The sequence below is a fragment of the Pyxicephalus adspersus genome, chromosome 10 (genome assembly GCF_032062135.1).
Source record: "Pyxicephalus adspersus chromosome 10, UCB_Pads_2.0, whole genome shotgun sequence".
In the NCBI taxonomy this organism is placed as follows: Eukaryota; Metazoa; Chordata; class Amphibia; order Anura; family Pyxicephalidae; genus Pyxicephalus; species Pyxicephalus adspersus.
Window position 1 is genome coordinate 3109700 of NC_092867.1, and position 20815 is coordinate 3130514.

General features: G+C 42.5%; 1 long non-coding RNA gene across 3 annotated transcripts in view; it reads left to right on the forward strand.

Moving 5' to 3' along the window:
- The window catches only part of LOC140339773 (uncharacterized), a 35581-nt gene that overhangs the window by 7011 nt on the left and 7755 nt on the right, over positions 1-20815 (forward strand). The window contains exons 3-5 of one of the 3 annotated variants that reach the window (XR_011922534.1): positions 3737-3810; positions 6417-6624; positions 20087-20249. This is a non-coding gene — a long non-coding RNA (uncharacterized lncRNA). Of the gene's footprint in view, positions 1-3736; positions 3811-6416; positions 6625-20086; positions 20250-20320; positions 20795-20815 lie in introns of those variants that run through there. The other 2 variants (XR_011922536.1, XR_011922535.1) reach the window with 2 other exon arrangements.

Consider the following 20815-nt stretch of genomic DNA (forward strand, 5'->3'; position numbering starts at 1 on the left):
CTTATTTTTCATTTTTACCTAAAAAGGGGGGGCTGTCTTATTTGATGGCCCTGCCTTATCATCGGGGAAACACGGTATAGAACACTGCAATGTTTCCCCAGCACAGCACCGCTATCGCTGTCCCCACGGAACTATAGAACACTGCAATGTTTCCCCAGCACACTGCTGCCATAGTTGCCGCCATGGAACTATAGAACGCTGTAACGTTTCCCCAGCACACCGCTACCATAGTTGCCCTATTGAAATATAGAACACAGCAACATTACCCCAGCACAGTGCCACCATAGTTTCCCCCACAGAAGTTTAGAACACAGCAATGTTTCCCCAGCACATCGCCGCCATAGTTGCCCCCACGGAAGTAAAAAAACAGCAGTTTCCCCAGCACACAGCCGCCATGGTTGCCCCCATGGAACTAAAGAACATTGTAACGTTTCCCAGCACACCGCCACCATAGTTGCCCCCATGTAAGTATAGAACAATTTCCCCAGCACACGCTGCCATGCATACTTCCATGCAACTAAAGTTCTTGCTTTTTTTTGTTAGAGACCCAACATTTTCAAACCTGTTGACCAGTTTCATGTTTGCAATGTATTTTTTTTTTTTGTTACGTTGGCATTTAGCACAGAAAATATGTTTTTAATCTGGTTTTGTATTCACGCCAGCAAAGTGTTTGTCATCGGAAACAGAAAAATGCTTTAATTGTGATTCACAACCAGAAAACAGGTAAAAGGTTACACAGTGGGCCCCAGCCAGGACATGCTGCAACTGGCACCACCAGACCTTCTTCTAGCTATAAAATTTAAAAAATCTCATAATAAAAAGGTGATTTTACCCTTACATCGCTTCATATCTGTGAGTTGCATTAATTCACATTGAGCCTGAATAATGAAAGCTCTCCAAGACTGGAGAAGATAGACTATCACCGAAGAACGTGGGTGATCCAGCAAACCTGGAAGAGACTTCTTAAAAATCATTTGCTATCAGTTGGCTAATGTTTTCGGTCCTGGATCAGATCCATTCCAGGTTTGCTGGATCACCCTGCTTCATTGATAAAAGTGTATCTTCTCCATTCTTTGAGATTTATTCAATCAGGGCCAATGTGTCACACATTAACTTGCGTTAGAATAGCCCATTCATTTCAAATGGGTTGCAGATGCACAGGAAGGGAATAAAATACAGACATGCAGCATTCCTCTGCATTGCACCACAATAAATGGTAGCTGCAATGTATGTGCAATGGTGCTGGGTGACCTTAGTCAGTTCTGGTGACTTTATTATTAAACAGGATTTATTTAGCACCAACATATTACGCAGCGCTGTACATTAAATAGGGGTTGCAAATGACAGAAACCAACAGTGACACAGGAGGAGGCGAGGACCCTGACCTGAAGAGCTTACAACCAAATATAAGCAAATCAAATATCAATATAAAAATATCAATATCAAATATATAGCAATGCACCTGATAGCAAAGGTGTGTTTCAGGGTTTTGGAGAAGTGAGGGGGGCTCTGGGCTGATGTCCAGCTTTTCTATTTTACAGAACCATCCCTGCAATCTAGCTCTGCCTATAACACACCATGGCGGCTTTATTTCTTACCAGGTATATTCTGACATATTCCCAGGCGTGGTGACCGAGCGAAGAATCGCATCTCCTGCACATCCAGCTCTGACTAATAGCACAGCCAGGGATGAGTCACCAGCCGTGCTATTATCGCTGTACTCCTAAACCCCCGGGCCTACCAACCAACCGTCAGGATGACATGAGATTATAAAAAAGTTTACCACCTCCACTGAATTATTATTTAACTCTCTGCAGTTGTGTTATTCTTACAATAATTACTTGCCACTAACAAAGCTTCCGAATTGCCATTATATCCACCTGTGATTAGGGATGGAAGACAATATCCCTGAGCGCTGCAGGCGAATGCAGCACAACGGTCATATGATGAAGCCACATAGCAAGATGAGGTGGATTAAACCAGGGAGACGCTGGGGGACAGTATGAAGAACTTTATTATTATTATTATACAGTATTTATACAGCACCGACATATTAAGCAGCGCTGTACAAAGTCCATGGTCATGTCACTAGCTGTCCCTCAAAGGAGCTTACAATCCAATGTCCCTACCATAGTCATATGTCATTAGTACAGTGTAAGAACCTGCAAACTCCATGCAGATAGTGTCCTGGAACTACCCTGATATCCTGGTATTTATCCCCTGAAGAAGCGTCTTTATCCGCGAAACGTGTTAGGAACAAAAAAATGCTTTTATAATACTCCAGTATTGTTATATGATGTGGGGTCTAAGGTGACCACGTCATGCCATTACATTGGCATTTTTTTATTTGTATGGTGTTATTACCTAGCTACAATGTATCAATAAAACTTTGAGTGTATCTACGCCAGGAATTTCCCACTTTTCCTTCTTTTTGGTGGTTTCATGTATATTTTAGACCCAGTGACATCATCAATAGGTGTCTATGGTTCTCTGTGCAGTGGAGGGGCTGGCAGGGTGCTGCTTATAGCTTAAAAACATAACAGCCTCTTCACTCTGGTATATGCAAATTTAATGAACGTCAGACTGGAGAAGTAATCGTTTCTAGACTTTATTTGCCTGTATGGCATTACTGATAACTAATTACTGATGCTGAGCCTTTGATGGGTGAAAGAACTGAAATCCAGTGAATGAAGGGGTGGAGCTAAAAATAGTCAGACTGGTGGGGAGGGGCTTGATGATGATGGACAACCTCCAGCTAGGAAATGAGGCGGGCTGTATCTGACTTGCTGCAGCTTCTATTGTACATTGTAAGAAGCTCACAGTGTTAAGCCAAATCAGAGGAAGCAATTTCAGTCCGGTACAACTGTCAATCTGCAGAGTCTCTAGAGGGCGTATTCTCTCCCTCCACAGCCCTATTGTCGAAGTGCATTTTGATTGTGAAAGAATTTGCGCCCGTGTGAGAAGAATAAAGCTGCCATACTGCAGCGATGGGATGAGGTCGATGAATTATTATCTGCAGCATTGAGGCTGCTGGTGTAGTGCGTGGCGTTATTCATGGGGGGATAATAGATGCGCGGTCTTCAGCGAGAGCCATGCGCTCCATGATACGTCAGTGACAGGCTTTGAAAGAGTTCGCTATCTCTAATGACAGAGCGCGGGGGCAAAAAGGGCAAAACCACACGCAGGTGTTGTGCTGTAACGCTGAAAAAGAAGAATAGTCGTGCTTCATGTAGACAAGTGCTCAGAACACAACAATTTATTTTATATTAGGCAGAAGAGAAATATGTATCATCTCCTTATCATGAAAAGATCCAAATACAATCTTTAACCTGAGCTTTGACGTCGTTCGTTCGTCAATAGTGGCATTTTTCTTCTCAAATAATGAATTTGATTGCTTAGCATGGATTTAAAATTGGCCACAGCAGCCCTTTAACAATCATTAGGATACAAAATGTACCAAAACATGAAAAGTGAGTATTGCTGAAAGAGGGTGTATGGGTGTCTGAAATCACCCCAGTGCCCACAGTCTGAACGCAGTTCAAAATTGGATAAATATACTGACTTGGGCCCCCGGTATAATCAACAAATAAAAGGGAACCACCCCATTTGGTAATGATTTCAATCCTTCCACAGACCCCCAAACCCACCGTAACCAGAAAACACAATCCTTTGATGCTAGTACAAACCCTTATAAAAGGGTGGCAAGCAATGGACTTTATTTCTCCATTCTTTCCAGATTGACTTCCCATGAGCACTTTGTCCCCACCCCTGCGGTTCCTCTCTGCCTCCTGACCAGTGACCACCAATCAGGTAAGAGTTCCTATTCCTAGCAACGACTTCCCAAATTATCTCTTTTTTTTTTTTTTTGTAGCCCCTCCATCCATTGTCCTTCTTCAGGGCTAATACGTTTACTAATACAATAACTCCTATTATGCTACTCATACTTTAAAATTCCTTGTTAAGCCACTTCCTAATATAGGGTGACAATGTTCTTCCTCTGTTTTGCTGCTGGGTTGCTGTGCTATGACTTCGGCCACATCTGATTGGCCAGAGCATGCCCATGTATAGTTTGTTAACTGATGTTAATTGTTTTTAGTACAGTATATTTATATTGCATGAAACTTTACTTAACAATGCAAATAGGAGTCTGTTGTTGTCAGTCTGTTATCTTTACTTTAAAGCCTTAATCCCCAGTTTGCTTCTAGAAATCATCCAGCTTTTTCATAAAGCAATCTATAGAACTTGCTGAAACTACTTCCTGAGGGAGCCGATTCCACATTTTCACAGCCCTTACAGTGAAGAATCCCTTCCTTATCCGGAGCTTAAACTTCTTTTCCTCCAGATGCAAAGAGCGCCCCCTTGTGCTTTGTAATGATCTTACAGTGAATAATCAGGAAGAGAGTTCTCTATATGGACCATTTAAATATTTACACCGGGTGATCATATCCCCCCTTATACGTCCCTTTTCAATGGAGAATTTGCCGTCCAGCTGACAAATTTTGCTGAGGTGCACGAAGGTAATCCCCGCTTCCTTTGCACGTACCGTGAATACATAAATTTCCTTGCAGTAACATCATCAATCAGTATGGCCAAAGATCATCTACAGGAAGAAAATTCGATAACCTTAATCTGCCCTTTTTCCAACTTATTGCTCCCCTTGACCCCTTAGATCTTGATCTCTCTCTCTCTCTCAAATTGGAAAAGTATAGGGAAGCATAGTTTATTATTATTATCCACTATTTATTATAGCGCCGAAATATTGCGCAGCACTGTACAAAGTCCATAGTCATGTCACTAGCTGTCCCTTAAAGGAGCTCACAATCTAATGTCCCTACCATAGTCATATGTCATTATTACAGGCTAAGGTCAATTTTGGGGGGAAGCCACTTGACCTAACTGCATGTCTTTGGAATGTGGGAGGAAGCCAGAGTACCCGGAGGAAACCCACGCAGACACGGGGAGAACCTGCAAACTCCATGCAGATAGTATCCTGGCTGAGATTCTAACCTGGGACCTAGCACTGCAAACACCAGAGTGCTAACCACTGAGCCACTTACAGGGCCATAATGGAAACTAAACAAATTTCTGATTAAGGGATAAAAAAAGTTTGAGAGAAGAATTGTCGAAGGTGCATTTTATGTATATTTTTTGCCCATCTTCCTTGTAAATAATTGTTTTGACATTACAATTTTTGAGATTTGTAATAACTATAAAGCTTTACTCATTTTGCTCATACATTCCCCTCATCACATGATACATTAATCATACAAAAGTAGAATATTTCAGAAAAGCTCTGTCTTTTATCAATAAAATAAATTGTAGTCATCCGTGACTCTTCCTAAAGATAATGTTATCTCCAGGAAATGATTGGTGACCCTGGATGTTGGCTGAAGAAAGATCTCTCCATCCTTCTGGAGTGAATAGCAGATAATGGCATTGTCAGGGGGAGTAATGTGTAGGAGGAAATAGATACTCAGAAGTTACACTGACATATTACATGTGCGCACTGAGCATGATAAAATATATCTGATGATAAGTCAGCTTATTAGAAGGTGAGGGATTGCCTTGTGGACTTTTTGAAATAAAAATAATGCAATCTTCATATCCGCACATTTTCACTTCTGTAATGCAAGCCACATGAATCAATAGGCCTTTCCCACACACCTACTGCTTCTCGGAGAGGTGACATTTAACGGTTTTGCAATGACAGTGTAAAAATGTTTCCATTGTGTGGTTCACCTGTACAGACACGGATCCAAATCCCTCCTGTGCTCAGGGGATTCTTAACATTGCAGTGTTTGTGAGGTCCGCAGGTCAGCACCTGACATTTAGATTCCGACTAAGTTGGAACAAGAACATACCAAACAAAAGAGAAGGAAAAAGACAGGGGTTTTAAGTGGTAAACGTTGTAAATATTTAGCACACACAATTGCAAATGCAATTGTTCATAAGAAAATTCACAATAAGTTGGCACAAATTAGCGCAATGGCGACTTTTTCACAGGTAAAACAGTCTGACAATGGACCTGATTTAATAAAGCTCTCCAAGCTGGAGAAGATGCACTTTCATCAGTAAAGCTGGGTGATCCACCAAACCTGGATTGCTGGATCACCCAGGTATACTGATGAAAGTGTGTCCTCTCCAGCCTTGGAGAACTTTTATAATTCAATCCCAATACTTTTTTTGCTTTTTACACCTTATTGTAGGTATCACACCCTCCATTTGTTGCACTTGTGTCACAAGGGCCAAGAGTAAAGGAAAATCTTCCTTTGGGGTCATAAAGCAGAGATAACAACTGTACAAAAACTTTCCAAAAAAAAAAAGGCCCCTCTAATTACCAGCTTTTTTAGGATAAAATGAAGTTCTGTTACATTCACCTAACTGCTATCTGTGTCTCTCGCTGTCTCTGCTTATAGGAGTCCTATGCTCGATCGGTCCCCTTTTTTCGCATATAATGCTGTGCAATATTCTGAAGCCCGAGAGCGTCCCTCTACTGGTCAGCCAATCGGAAACTATGTACATCATCCAGGTAGCAACACGGACACTTTAAGGAGAAGTCTTCTTTTCTGCAATGAATGGGATCAAAGTCTTGGGACCCAGAGCATCACATGACTATGGATTTAGGTAATTTTTACTTAAGATTTGTTGTAAACTAACTCAGCTTTGGAACGAGGTTGGGGGAGCAAAGGGTGGTGATGAGTAGTTTAAAACAAGACCAAAATTGACCAAGAATGTAAGCTCTTCTTTTATCCAAAGAAATACATGTCATGGATTGCCAGGATTAATGTAAATCATCTCCTAGATTGTAAACTCTTCAGGGCAGGATCCTCTCCTCTTCTTGTATCTGTATGTGTCTGTCATTTGCAACCCCAATTTATTGTATCGCTGCGTAATTTGTTGGCGCTAATATATCCTGTAAAATAATAATAATAATGAAACAAGATAAAGTAAAGGGTAATAAAAAAAGAAACAGAAGATAGGGGAACTCAGTTTAACATGCAGAGTTTATTAAATCATTAACATCATCCTCTAAACTATTAAGTGTACAGCACCACGTAATATGTTGGCGTTAAATATGTACTGTTTAATAATAAAACAAGGACTTCTTCTCTAAATGGAGGAGAGTTGTTATCTCTGTGTGTCTAAAGAGGAAGCAAAGAGGCTGCTAACGAGGAAATAAGAGTAGTTACTGGAACAGGAAATGTAATTAGCCCCCCAACATCCAGCTGTCTTTACTTGTGACACTCATCACAATAAGTGCCGATTAACAGCCGCTTCCTTATTCCACAGAACATCCACTCTGTATCTGGAATTCTTGGGAATTTCAGAAATCAGTGACTCAGATCTGCGACTTTCCTCTTGCCTCATTTGCACTGTACTCAGGTTATTTGTTTTGCCGGTAGAATCTGCATACATGATGTAATATGGAAATCCTGGGGTACTTCACTTTATTTAATCACTTATTTACATATTTCTATTTGTGAGATGTTTCAGGACTAAGGCTCTGGGTAAAGGGCGCAGCTCTGCCCCATTCTTTTCTATGGAAAGCGTTGTACACACACCAGGAGACTGATTCGTGATCATTTAGGTAAAATTTAGTATCAGTACAGATATCCTACAGCTGAATAATGACAATGAGGATTTTGTACTCCCTACCACGGAACCCTTTCTGATCATCCTCCCCTTTCCCTTCTCCTGAAGAACAGTTTGTACAGTGCACATTAATTTATATTGTCAGTAACAATAATTTCGAGTCACACTTTTTAAGCATCGATTATTGGTGATGGAAAACATACTTGGCGCCTCCAGTGCAGCTTCAAATAAGATTTAGTGCTAGGCAATGTTACAGAGACTGGACATGTGGAACAGGAGATGGTCAGGAACCCAGGGCATGTGCAAGGAATTGCCAGGGACTTTGGACAGTTAAGCTGTGTAATCACGTGCATTAATTATCGTTGGATACAATCGACTAACTACCGTTTGTCCGATAATCGTTAACAAAAAAAGTGCACAATGACGCCCATGAACGAGGATTGTCGCTGGAAACGAACGACTGTCCCGGCGGATCTGATTGAGTGATGATTGTTCGCAATCTATTGTGTGTACGGTCGTTCAGTGATCGTGGATGGTTCTGCAGTACACTTTCTCCTTTACATGTCACTTCCTGCATCGTTCAAACAATCGTATCTAGCGTGTGTACATTATTGGTGGATTGTATTTGAACGATCGTATCGTTACAGCATGTACAGAATTGTGCACAATACGATCGGTCAAAATAATCGTGCATAATCGATAGTCGTTCGTTTTCTAACAACCAATATTGCGTACGTGTATACCTAGCTTTACAGGGGATGGTCAGAGATGGAGAACCTACTTTAAAAGTTGAAGACTTGGGACAAGTCTCGGGGGCCATCATAGACTGGATCATTCATGAGAAAACCTAGGCAGGAGCCTAGGGCCCAATTTATGTCTAGGGGGTCAGTTACAACTTTTATGCTACCCCATTAGGGTACAGTCCCAATGGTCAAAGCTTTATGTTACTGCACAAGGGAGGATAAACCTAAAGTTGGTTTGTACCTGATGGGGGCATTCTAGGGCACACAATGCAATGGCTTCTCTGTGCCTATTGCAGGTCTTGTCAAGGTCAGTTGAAGGGATGGAGGGTAAGACAAATCTAATACTTTTCCTGGAACCCCATACTGCCCTAAAGCTAAACTCTGGTAATGTTCAAATACAAACAGAGCGACCCGTCTTGTATCCGCCCCCTGCAGCCTCTAATAGGTGGAGATGCTGGGGTCCTCCTTATACCAACAGGGTGCCTGGACTTGTATCCGCCCCCTGGCCATGTAATGGGTGGAGTTGCATGACTTCTCCCCAAATACAAACGGGGTGACTGGTCTTGTATCCCCCCCTTGTAGCATGTAATGGATGGAGATGCTGGGCTCCTCCCTATACAAATAGGGTGCCTGGTCTTGTATCGGCCCCCTAGCCATGTAATGGGTGGAGTTGCATGACTTCTCCCCAAACACAAACGGGGTGACTGGTCTTGTATCCGCCCCTTGTAGCATGTAATGGATGGAGATGCTGGGCTCCTCCCTATAAAAACCGGATGACTGGTCTTGTATCCGCCCCTGCAGCCTGTAAATGGGGGGGGGGGGGGGACTCCTTCCCAAAAACAAACAGGGTGACTGGTCTTGTATCCGCCCCCTGGAGTTTTGGGCTCCTCCCACAGCTCTTCTGTCTGCCTAGGAGATGTGCAGCACAGTGATGATATCCCAGCTACTATTACATGATAATATCTGTCATAACCCATCCCTAGTCCGACCCAACGCACCAAGTTTCTATCTGCACACCTCTCCTGTTTTTATTGCTGCCATACTACAAGAAAATTCTACAGATTACAAGGCACAGCCATGTTTTTGTGCAGCTGACTACCAACCTCTCCTACATTCGCATAAACTTTGAGTAATTGTGTGAAGGTGGGGAAGCAAAATCACACAATGACAGAGAACTCTTCCATGTGCTAACACAGCAAATGATTTATATGAAAGTTGAAAGACACAAACGCCCCCACGTCTCTTCATTTTGTAATGGCATCACTTTCACTTCACGTTGCTCCATGATAAAAAAAGCAAATTGTGTAACAGCTTGTTCTCGGCTCGGCCCAGTGTTTGTAAAACGTGAGCTAGGTGTTCAATGCTGATTATGTTCATGTGACAACCAGATAAGTCACTGTAGTGAAGAGTATAGAATATGAATTTCTTTTTTTTGTTTCACAAGACTGTGAATAAATCTTTTACCATATTAATGTGCAGACCAAACTGCTCCAATAAGGTGACAATTACAGGGGTTGGAACTAGCGGTGGCCAGAGAGTCAAATCGAACGTCATTTCCTTTATCTGGGCCTGTCATCACTGCAGGGTGCTTAAAAAAAGGTCTGCGTATGCCATTCTCAGTACGTATGCTATATATAACTGCCGATTATGGAAAAAGCCTATCCACACCAACAAAAGTGTAGTCTGCTTTAGGCTCCACTTTTAAGAATTCTCTATCAGGCAGGTTATTGCGGAAACTGGTGATGTCCTTTCAGCAATAATCCCTCCTACCTGCCAGATCACTCCAGGAAAATGTCATACATGCGCAACTTTGGTTGTCAGAGGTACCTGGCAATCCCCGCTTCCCCCGAATGAATAAACGTTTTGCATGGGAGTTGTGTTATCCCAGCCAATCATGTTGGCTAAAGATTGTATTTAGGAAGTGAAAGAAGAAGATAGCAGCACCCTGCGATAGGATGGGGACAGCTGAGTATCACAATATTAGTTCCACTTTAAGGCCTAGCTAAAACTACATGTTCATTATTATTATTAGGTTTAATGTTACACAGTATTCATATAGCACCAACATATTATGCAGTGCTGTACAAAGTCCATAGTCATCTGACTAGCTGTCCCTCAGAGGCGCTCACAATCTAATCTCCCTATCATAGTCATATATCTTTAATACAGTCTAAGGTCAATTTTGGGGGGAAGCCAATTAACCTAACTGCATGTTTTTGAAATGTAGGAGGAAACAGGAGTACCTGGAGCAAACCCACACAAACACAGGGAGAACCTGCAAACTCCATACAGATAACGTCCTTGAAAAACAGGAGTATGGGAGAACAATGGTGCACAGCCACTGGTGGGGAGAACAGTGATACCCAGTGGGGTATATTGGGGCCCTCTTGGGAGGTGGGGTAGGAAAAAACATTAATGCCCAGTAAGGGTGGGGTAGAAATTGGTGCCTAGCGGAGGTTAGAGGAGATCTGTAGGTCTCAGCAGCAGGTGAAGGAGAACAATGTTGCTAAGCAGGTGTGAAAGAACAATGGTGCCCAGTGTATGAGTTGGGGAAAAACAGTGTCTAATGAAAAGTAGGGGACAACAACATAGGCAGGTGAAAACAATGGTATCCACCAGGGGGTGGAGAAAAACAATGGTGTCCAGTCATGTAGGGAAGAAAAACAAATGTTCAGTATAGGGATGGGGGTGTAAAATGGTGCCTAGTAGGGGAAAACAAAAGGTCCCAGTGTCAGGTGAGGGAGAAAAGTTGTGTCCAGCAGGGGGTGGGAAAAAATATTTTACCCAGTAGGGGGTGAGTATGAGCAACAGTGCCCAGCATAGGTTTGAGGGCAGACAATAGTGCCCAGTAGCGGTTAGGGGAATACAAAAGGTCCCAGTGGCAGGTGAGGGTGAACAGTGGTGCCCAGCAAGTGGTGGGAAAGAATAAAAGAACCCAGTAGAGGGTGCGTATGAGCAACAGTGCCTAGCATAGGGATGAGGGAGAAAAACAGTGCCTTACAGGTAGTGCCCATAAGCATAGGAAACTAAATTCATTGTTAGGTTTGCATACCCACTTTAGTTTTAAAAACATAGTTCATGACAAACTTCATTATTTGTACATGCGGCACCATTGTCCAAGGATGAAAGATGACTGTTCTCTTTTCTGAGCTGACACACAGAAAGATCATTTTTAAACCCAACCCAGGACACAGAACAATTGGGCCTTTGTAAAGAGCTATTTTTCTCAAATTATTGCCATTTTCCAGCAAGCACAGCTGTTATGTAATATATTTTTCTCCCTATAAGTTAGATAACACATCACACCATAGGAAGACCAATGACACCCAAAAACATTTTATGTAAGCCGCAGTCATCGGACAGAGGAAGCGTGGCCGGATGTAATTAATATTTTGATCTGATCTGCTGCAGTTGATTGAAGTTCGGGATTTTTGAGAAAGACATCAATATCAAAGCAAATCTCAACATGTGAAAAGAATTCTGGGAAAGTAATGAAATTTGTCAGATTGTCAGATGCGCGGTAATTAAATAATACTGGAACAAAAACAAATTGAATTTTGTTCTGTTTTCATAAACCAGCCACTGCAGTTTACAGCAAAGCAGGGAAAAAAATTTAATTTATTAGGGGAAAAAACAGTTATTTATTGGAAAAAAACAAAAACAGCAGAAAAACAGCCACTTACCAATGGGAAAGACAATTTTTCTGAACTTTAAGGTGGAACTTTATCGGTGGCATTGACACAACAGTAACTTTTATTACTTGTTGGTGCTGTTGGTAGGTTCCTTTTGTTTTTTTTTTCTTTTTACTTGCTGTAAAAGGCCAGGCTGTCCGGTCAATTTAGCTATTGTAGGGGTTGGGGCAAACCATATACCCCATTAAGGGGGGCTTATACTGATCAGCTTTTATATAGCTATACGATACTACAATCACAGCATTGGCATGGAGGTTGGAGGATGGAACCACAGAGCACAGTGGGGAACAAAAACATTTGCTATTCAAATGTTCCAAAAAATCTTAAATAAAAGTCAGTGCACTATGAAGGGAAGGTAGGAGTCACTGACCAATGAGGAGGTGATTATAATAATATTAAAGAGCTATTTTACTGCTCGATCCTTTTATCTGCAGTTTAAATTAATATCTATGGGTCCTATGCACATTGTCCATCACCCTGGGGAAGTAATTGATCAGGTAAAGAAAAGAAAAAAAGGTTGGTGTTGTGTCTGTGGTGGTCAGTTGAAAGAATAAAAGGTGTTGGTGGTGGTTAGTGGGATGTGAAATGATTATAATTTTTGGTCTTTAAAAGGAACAAATATCTGGAAAAAAGAACATTAATGATGTTTGTATTATTGGGAAAAATAAGTAAAAATGCCCTGATGGTCAATAGGTAAGGTAAAAAAAAGATGCATTGGTGCCAGCAGGTCCTGGTGGTATTGTGGGCAGTAAGGGGGCAACACTGATTCTTGGGAGTTGAGGGGGTATACGTGTAGGGGGACAGTTGTGCTGAGCTAGTAGTGGGGAATGTATTGCCCTCCGGGGGTGGGGGGGTAGGTTTGTAAACTTAGGTCAGTTCATTGAAATCAGGAAGGATAAGGGGTAACTTCTTCAGTAACAAGGCCACCATATCTAGCTTGACAGCTCATTGATATCTTCATCAATTAGGAAGCCATTAGGACATGCACAGTGCATTCACCCATGACCATAAATTCACCTTAAAAACTTTTTTAGAACAGTATTTATTAGTAAAGAATAGTATTTTGTTTACACCAAGAAATGCAAGTTTTGTATTATTTCTAAACAATGTCATCTGATCATTATGTCATGTAATCTCTATCATATTGATCACAGATTTGGAAATCATTCTGATTAGTTCCTGATCATTGTATCCAATAGTTTTGTTTTCTCACTGTTTTTATTATGTATTGATGTTGCACTGACATCCTAAGAATGAAGTTTTGATGAAAGTGGGTGAGAAGATTTTTATTAACCTAAAAATGTGTGAAATAATTTAAAATACTGGACAAAAAACTGATTGGCCTGCAAGTATGATTGCTCAGGGCTCCGTTTCAAAAACAGCAAATGTAAAGTTCTATCCAGGCCATGATTAGGGTTGGAGCATAACATAGTGACTAGTGAACAGATCGCAAAGACTTGACATTGTTCGGATGATGATGGGAGCTTAGTGCTTCGGGATTGGTTAGTTTCATAACCAAGTTAATGCATCAATGAATTTTAATTCCTGTGATGAGACTAAACACGTAACGTGGTATTTAAAAAACATTCATACGCCTCTTCCATCGTGATGGACAGTCATCCTGTCCCTGAGGGTTGTCCTTTGCAGTGCTGAATCTGTCTACTCATAACTTTTCTTTACATAACACAGTCTATTCAGGGTCAGATTTGCTCACAGGAGGACCTAGTCATAAATAGTGCTCTATTGCATTATATTTTAGAGACCTAGTGCTCTAAAATATTTTCTGTTTGCCCAAAAAATGCATATGTGCCCCTCCAGTGTACTCATCCTTGGGGTAAAGTGGAAAGGTGTATAGGGAAGACACCTTAAGCTCTCTGGTGGACATCTGTCCCACCGTCTATTAAAATAAAAATTGCCACTGTGCCAGCTATGTGTTCGTGTGTGCCATCCTTGTCACTTCCACTGATGGGCCCCAGGTCCCCAGTCTGACCCTAACTGTAATACTCATCGCCTATTGAGGTCACCCAACCAATCTGCTGCAAGACAGTTTCTTCCAAAACTCTAAAAAGTGTTCCTGTCTCTAGCAGGTATAAAGGGAAGACACCTGAAGCTCTCTGGTGGGCGCCTGTCCCCTGCACCCTATAAAAAAAATTTCCACTATGCATTCTGGTGGGCCCCAGGTCTCCAGTCTGACCCTGACTCTATTCTTACTTGGGGTCTCCCAACCAATCTGCTGCAGGAGAACTTCCTTCTAAATTCCATTCTTCCATTTTAAAAAGTTCTATGTAAAGTGTCTCTGTCACTAGCAAGTTCAAAGAGAAGAACCTAACGTATTCTGGTGGGCACCTTTCCACTGTGTCCTACCAAAAAACAAAATGCTACTATGCCAGCTATGTGTTCTGATGGGCACCAGGTCCCCAGTCTGACCCTGACTCTAATACTCATTCCCTGTTGGGGTCACCCAACCAATCTGCTTCACGGGAACTTCTTCCAAAATTCTAAAAAGTTCCATTTAAAGTGTCTCTGTCACTAGCAGGTATAAAGGGAAGACACATAAAGCTCTACCTTGCGCCCTACCAAAAAAAGAACTGTGTGTTGGGTGGGTTCTTCTTCCTCTGGTGGACCCCAGGTCCCCAGTCTGACCCTGACTCTTATCCTTGGGGTCACCTAACCAATCTGCTGCAAGAGAATTTGTTCTACAACATCAAAAGGTTCTATTTAAAGTGTCCCTGTCCCCAGCAGGTATAAAGAGCCGGCACCTAAATCTCATATCCCCATCTGCTACAAAAAAAAAAACATGTTGGTTGTTCTGAATGGAGAAAGTTCCAAAAATTGGGGTAGCAAAATTTGATGGACACCAGCAATGTAGCAGCAAAGGTGCCCGCCTCCTCCAGAGTCACAGATAATTCTGTTGGCTAACTAAGTAGCCTGGTATAGAAATAGACCAATAGGAAAGAAGGTGGGGGTGCACCATCAATCTAACAAAACCTCAAAGTTTCATAACCTGAATCTCATCATAAAGTTGAATAGAACAGTGAAAAGTTGAGCTGGAAGTTTTCAACTTCTCCCATGCAAGTGATTGGGAGCAGATGGGACCCTTTTAAGGTGCAGAAGATATCAGAATGGTTACCAAAGCCACGTTTGGCTGCACAGTGGTGTTATGAAGATCTGCTTTATGGCCACAACTGCCTCCAAATCTTGTTGCCCACAGTTTTCTGTGCAGCCAGGAGCTCTCAGCTACGCAATTGCACATGGCGGGCCTCTAGTGAAAAGCATAGACTAGCAGCCAACTACCTGACCTCATGTTGGTAAAATTTCTGCATAACAGTATCAAACAAGAGTCACTACAAAACACCGCAGCATTATTTAAAAACATCACCAGTGTCTAAAATCCATCAAATCTTCCTAGACCCTCCTAATGTGACCATTCCATGGTGTTCAGCCATGAGGATAATGCAGAGGCCGAAAAATCTTGTTCCACCGGCTCCCGGGGAGAATATGTAATGAATAAATTAGATTTTCTAATGATGTGTTTTGCATGAAACTCGCCTTTAGATTTCTAATAATCGTATTGCACAGACATTGTCGCTGTGCCTGCTGTTACTCATCACAAATCGGATTGCAAATAACGAGAGGCACGAGGATCAGATGTGAATGGCGGTCAAGGCGGGAATGCTGTAATGGGGTAGTTCTGCATATTTGTCCTGGGCAGGTATTACACCTTTCCATACTTGTTACAATCAGATTGTACCTTCTACTAAGGGGGATAGAGCAAATGAACGACTCGATTGGAAATCATATTTGGTGTGATTTAATGCTGGGACCAGGCCCATTAACAAGTCAATGTGATTCCACCCCCCCTTTATAAGTTGTCAAGTCCTTCAGCAGAATAGGTTGCAGTTTCTGTTCTTTTTGCAGTCCCTCCAAATAAAACAACCGGGGCAGTGGCCTTTTTTACTTACCCCTTGGCCCAGGCCTGCTATAGTCAGAATTTTTTTATTTTACCTAATGAGTAAGGACACCGAGGGGCTCATTTATAACGGACATCAGATATCTGCTAACATTTGAACGCGGTGTGTAGTCGGCATGTAGTTCCTCTGTGATTGGAGGAGAGTCACATTTATTATATAGCATCTGTTGTATTGTTCTGAATTGTTTATTTATATATAATTTAAAGATCTAATCAAATTTACACAAATTCCTGAAGAAGCAGACAATGTCCGCAAAACGCGCTGAATACAATAGAGATTGTACTTCTGTAATTATGTGAAAAATTTCTTGTGTTTTTAATACGTCAATAAAATATTTATTTATGTATTTTGAATCAAAAATGTGGAATCGATAGCAAAAGGCTGCCACCCTTGTGGAATAGATAGTAAGAGGCCGCCACCCCTGGGGAATTGATAGTAAAAAGCTGCCACCCCTGGGGAATTGATAGTAAAAAGCTGCCACCCCTGGGGAATCGATAGTGAGAGGCTGCCACCCCTGGGAAATGGATAATAAAAAGCTGCCACCCCTGGGAAAATGATAGTAATAGGCTGCCACCCCTTGAGAATGCATAGTAAGAAGCTGCCACCCCTGGGGAATCGATAGTAAGAGGCTGCCACCCCTGAAGAATTGATAGTAAGAAGCTGCCACCCCTGGGAAATCGATAATAAGAGGCTTCCACCCCTTGGAAATTTATAGTAAGAAGCTGCCACTCCTAAATATTTGATAGTAAGAGGGTGCCATCCCTGGAGAATTGATAGTAAAAAGCTGCCACCCCTGGGGAATCGATAGTAAGAGGCTGCCACCCCTGGGGAATTGATAGTAAGAAGCTGCCACCCCTAAATAATTGATAGTAAGAGGCTTCCACCCCTGGAGAATTGATATTAGGAGGCTGCCACCTCTGGGCCCTGGGAAATGGATAGTAAGCGGCTGCCCCCCCTCCCGGGGAATCGATAGTAAGCGGCTGCCATTCCTGGGGAATCGATAGTAAGAGGCTTCCACCCCTGGGCCTTGGGGAATCAATAGTAAGAGGCTGCCAGCCCTGGGGAATCGATAGTAAGAGGCTGCCACCCCTGGGGAATCGATAGTAAGAGCCTGCCACCCCTTGGAAATCGATAGTAAGAGGCCGCCACTCCTGGGGAATTGATAGTAAGAAGCTGCCACTCCTGGGGAATCGATAGAGGCTGCCACCCCTGGGGAATTGATAGTAAGAGGCCACCACCCCTGGGCAATTGATAGTAAGAGGCTGCCACCCCTGGGGAATTGATAGAGGCTGCCACCCCTGGGGAATCGATAGTAAGAGGCTGCCACCCCTTGGAAATCGATAGTAAGAGGCCACCACCCCTGGGGAATTGATAGTAAGAGGCCACCACCCCTGGGGAATTGATAGTAAGAGGCTGCCACCCCTGGGGAATCGAAAGTAAAAAGCTGCCACCCCTAGGAAAACGATAGTAAAAGGCAGCCACCCTTGAGAAATTGATAGTAAGTAGCTGCCACCCCTAAGTCATTGATAGTAAGAGGCTGCCACCCCTGGAGAATTGGTATTAGGAGGCTGCCACCTCTGGGCCCTGGGAAATGGATAGTAGGAGGCTGCCACCCCTGGGGAATTGATAGTAAGAGGCTTCCACCCCTGGGCCTTGGGGAATGGATAGTAAGAGGCTGCCACCCCTGGGCCTTGGGGAATGGATAGTAAGAGGCTGCCACCCCTGGGGTATCAATAGTAGGAACCGCCACCCCTGGGGAATTGATTGTAAGAGGCTGCCACAACTAGGGAGTTGATAGTAAGAGGCTGTCACCCCTGAGGAATTGTTAGGAAGAGGCTGCCACGCCTGGGAAATCGACGATAAGAGGCTACAACCACTGGGGAATTGAAAGTAAGAAACTGCCACCCGTAAGTATCCGATGGTTGCCACTTCTAATTTCCATTGTAACCCTAGTTCTGCCATTTGTGTGTAGGTGTAATGAAAACTCATTCATTAGAATATGGAAAAAGTAATTGACACCGAATCATGTGACGTGATCTTATTTTAAAGTTTCGTGTATCCATCAAATGACAAATCATTCCACACTGTCATATGATCCAGCCTACGTTAATCAAATAGACCGGAAGTGATCATGTGATGTGGCATTGTATATTATAGGTCACTGTATCCCAGTACAGAGGATAGGACTGTGTCTGATGTACTGTCAGTCAGTGCTGACCTCCTCGTCTGCCTTCTCCTCTCCAACCACACAACCTACTTCCATCTAACTTCCTGCGTGGGTACACAGGCCTTTAGCACCCAAGGCTAAAGGGCTAACATCTGCCCTGCAGCGCTTCTTTCATTAAATCTGCCCTCTAGCCTTCCCTTCAGTCTTGCTCAGTTGTACCGGCTAACCTCCTGGATTAAAATTGCTTCCTCCGATATAACTTCACAGTGTGAGCTTCACTCCATGTACATTAGAATCTGCAGCAATTCTGATAGAACCCACTTCATTTCCTGGCTGGAGGGCGTCCAGCATCATGCCGATGTTACCTAGGGCTACAGGCATGCAAAAAAGTCTGTCTAGAAAAACCTACTCCTCCAATCTGATATCCATACATTAAGGTATTTTAATATTTGCATAACTCATTCCGAAACCCAACCTACTGCTTGCATTGGGGCTTATCAAAAGGCAAACTGAAGCAGGGAGCGGAAATGGTTTTAGGAAGCTGTGTGTAGAACCCAGCTGGCCCCTTCCACCAGTCACAATCTGCTTGCATTGTATAGGGAATTGCAGTATCCCAGAGATGACTTCACCTTATTATTATTATTATTATTATTAATAATAATAATAATATTAATAATAATAAACAGGAATTATATAGAGCCAACATATTAGGCAGGGCTGTACAATAAATAGGGGTTGCAAATGGCAGACAGATACAGACAGTGACACAGGAGGAGGAGAATACCCTGCCCAGAAGAGCTTACAATCTAGATCTAAGTTTTTTTTTTAGAAAACAGAAAAGTTTTATTATTTAATGTTCTATATCAATGATCATTATTATCAATCATTATCAAAAATATATCTTATATATTGATCAACAGGTAGTGAGAGGGAATCTGATTATCATATATAAGTTATAGCCTTATGTCCTCCCATTGGCATTTCCCTCCCTCACCTCCTGTTTTTTTGATAATGGTAACATTTTGGAAATGAAGTGTTTCTCCCTATTTTGATGACAGGGGTTTCAAACTGTAACCACAATCAAATCATTTTTTTTTCTTCCTCTTGTAGCATGTGAGCAATACATGTGATAAGAAAGCCCGGGGGCACTCTACAGCACTGCATGGCGCAGACCCGTGCTACCTTGCCACATGTTCAACCCAGAGCCCTTACTAATCCTGTATATCCAGCTAACATATACAGCAAATGGCAGGGTGTCTATTTGGTGATTCAGCCAGTAAGGGGTTAACCTCCACCCACCGGTTGGTGACTGAGCCGTTACACATTACCCGCAAGGCTGCTGACTCGTCCTTAGTAATTGGGAGTGGGACCCGCGCAATCATATAGAGAGGTATGTCTGATACGCTGCAGGAGTCAGGAATCCGGGCAGGTGAAGGTGTCATCATATTTGTAATATTTGTTACATTTTATCTGACAGAGCTGAACACTTTTTTCCCACCAATGCTAAAAAGTCAACTATACCTGTGCCATCGCGGTCAATAGTTTTCAACATGTGACTGTGCTCTGCTCTCATTGGCTGTTGATATATGACTTTAATCTGCCTATAATTTGCCGTCCCTGTGCCTGGAGTTAAAGTGAACCTATCTCTACATTGGGGGAGGCTTTCCCCCCTTATTATTAATAAAATTGTGTTTTTTAAAAATAAATGTTTTGAGGAGGTCCCCTCATTCTGCATCGTCGCTTCTGTGGCGGTAAAGACTGAATACAGAGTCCTGGAATACATGCGTCATGTCCCAGGAGGCTGTGGGCTGCACCTTATGCGCATGCCTGAAATTGAGCATGCGTCATCAGGGGCTTTTCTTTATTAAAAAAAAATGCTCAATCTCACGTATGTCCATTTATTTTTTTTAACATTTGGAGGAAGACTTATTACCCGATTTTCACGCCTGGCTCACTGAGAGATCGATGATGTCAGGAAGAACCCAGAAGAAAGAAGATGGCGGCATTAGACAGAACGGCGAGCCCCGTAAAGATGGGAGTGCGGGACCCACTGGGTGTGGTTTGTGCATGGAAACAAGAAAAGGTAAGTGATTATATTTTGAAAATTCTACTTTACATAAAACTATCTTTTGTCATTACTTTTTTTATTTTCAGAACCAGTGATGTCATCACAAGGTCTCAGCGGGAAGTCAGAAGAAAACTCCATAACAAAGAAATTCCCCTCTTGGACATCTCTTACTATAACATGAACCCCCCTGGCTAGAATCCTCCGAACTTCTTCATTTACTGACAACTGCAAGAATATAGTTTTTGCTAGTGACAACGAAAAAATTATGCATTGTCAACCTGGATAAAACAGAACTCATCATCTCCCCCCCTCGAATTCCAAATCTTCCCCTGACATTTTTCTAACTATTAACAACACTATTATTCGTCCCTCCGCTCAGGCACGTTGTCTGGGCATCACCTTTGATTCTGCCCTCTCATTTACCCCCCATGTTCAGAACATTTTCAGGTCCTGTCACTTTCACCTACGCAACATCTCCAAAATCCACCCCTACCTGTACCCAGAGACAACCAAACTCCTTGTACATGCTCTTATCATCTCTTGTCTGGACTACTGTAACCTCCTCCTCTCTGGTATTCCAC